This window comes from Mesocricetus auratus, unplaced genomic scaffold (genome assembly GCF_017639785.1).
Source record: "Mesocricetus auratus isolate SY011 unplaced genomic scaffold, BCM_Maur_2.0 contig_9246_pilon_obj, whole genome shotgun sequence".
Lineage (NCBI taxonomy): Eukaryota > Metazoa > Chordata > Mammalia > Rodentia > Cricetidae > Mesocricetus > Mesocricetus auratus.
The window spans coordinates 3,323-5,186 of record NW_024431499.1 but is presented as its reverse complement, the minus strand read 5'-3'; the positions used below and the strand labels follow the sequence as shown (position 1 = coordinate 5,186).

Below are 1,864 nucleotides of genomic sequence, written 5' to 3'. Positions count from 1 at the left end.
TTGTCTTCTTCCTTGACTCTGGGAAAAGATGGCTTCAGTTCCCCTGTTTTCTTGGTTTTGTTGTCTCTGGTCTTCGTTGTCTTTTCTTGGCCCTGTGCCCTAGATATCCTGGGCCTGCTGTGTGAAGATTTCTGAGCTGTGCCATCCAAGTGCTTGGCGTTGTTGTCAATAACCTTCATTGGCCTTGGCAATGCCCACTGCCTCTTCTTCCTGCAACAGGACCTGGCACTAGATTCTAGGGTTGAGGATCTCCATGAAGCACATCAGAGGCTTTCTGGTCTTTCTTGTTCACCTCTTTGTATGTGAAGATGCTGCTGCTGGAGCTTTCCTAGGCCTGATCCCTCCTGAAGACTCTGATGTCTTTCAATTGTTTTGCTGGATAATCTTCCAATTGGACTAGGTTAGTGAGGGAGTTTAAGATTTGGGAGGTGAATGTCTGACACAAGTGTGGTCATGTCTTCAAAATCAATACTGGACACCATGACAGTCCAGAGTCCTTGTCTCTCCCAGACCAATGCCAGTGCTTCCCAAAGTGGAAGTATCAGAAACTAGCTTCTGCCTCAGGCTTCCATCATCAGAGTAATTCAGGGGCTGCTGCATACCGGGGTATGCTGCCATTTTTAGGGACTCCAGGCCAGGCCTGCTAGTCCTCTTGTGGTGGAGGTGGCAGTGTGTGCAGTTGGTGCTCTTGGGGCAAAGGCAGAGGGTCCCTGGGCAGGGGCAGAGCTTCCTAGCATTCAAAGGGTGGCCATTGGCTGGCAGTGGTTGACAGGTGGCAGCCGGAGCCGTGCTGTGCGAGGATGGGCTGATCATGGAGCCAGAGCTCTTCCAGCTCCAAGCACACCAAGAGCTCCAAGCACAACAAGAAGTGCAGCCGCTCGTGCTTGTGGGACAAGGAGCTGGTGAGGAAGTGCTCCAAGTCCTGGGAGAGCAAAGGAAACCATTGCCAGGAGCTCATTCTCCACCAATGTGGCAGCGTTCTGGCATGAGCCTAGTTCCTGCAGGACCTCATTGACATCTTTTGTCACAAGGTGAGCTAGCACAGCACCCTGGAGGAGAAGCAGAAGCGGGAGGAGGAGGAAGAGGATAAGGTGGAGTTCAAGTAGCAGTGAAAATTTTGGCAGCAGGAAATAGAAGAAAAACTCACTGAGGAAGAAACAGCATGAAGAGTGGAAGAATTGGTAGCAAAGAGGGTAGAAGAAGAATTGGAGAAAAGGAAGGATGACATTGAGCAAGAAGTCCTCCGAAGGGTGGAAGAGGCCAAATGCATCATGGAAAAGCAGTTGCTCAAAGAACTCTAGTGACAGAGACAAGCTGAGCTTGCAGCACAAAAAGCTAGAGAGGAGGAAGAGTGAGCAAAGCGTGAGAAACTGGAGCAGATATTAGAAGAAAATAACCAGAAAATCACAGAAGCACAGGACAAACTGGCCGAAGAATAATTGAGAATTGCTGAAGAACAAAGAAAGATTCATGAGGAAAGTATGAAACTAGAACAAGAACGACAACACCAACAAAAAGAAGAGCAAAATGTTATCCTGGGCAATGGGAAGTCCAGGCCAAGACTGTCCTTTTCATTAAAAAGCCAGGATTGAATGGCAGACTCTGAACTTTTTACAAACAAAAATGGAAAAACTTCATATTGTAGCTTCATGTTGAAGTGGTTTTTTGGTTTTGTTTGTTTGTTTTTAATTTGGAAAGTCTGGAAAGTTAGCTTGTTCTAATAGGGGCTGTGCTCTGCAATCTCTTTATTTTTCCTTCTTTTCCTCCATTATGTCAAATCCTTATCAGATCATCACTGTCTTCTAGAAGTGGTGTATTTTTCACCTGTTGGGACTCTGTACTAGTTGGTGATCTGCTGAAGAGC

The 1,864-nt window shown here is 46.9% G+C and overlaps 1 pseudogene; it reads left to right on the top strand.

Moving 5' to 3' along the window:
* The first annotated feature begins 800 nt into the window (after window positions 1–800).
* On the top strand, window positions 801–1,618 carry LOC121138224 (annotated as a pseudogene).
* Window positions 1,619–1,864: the final 246 nt, after the last annotated feature.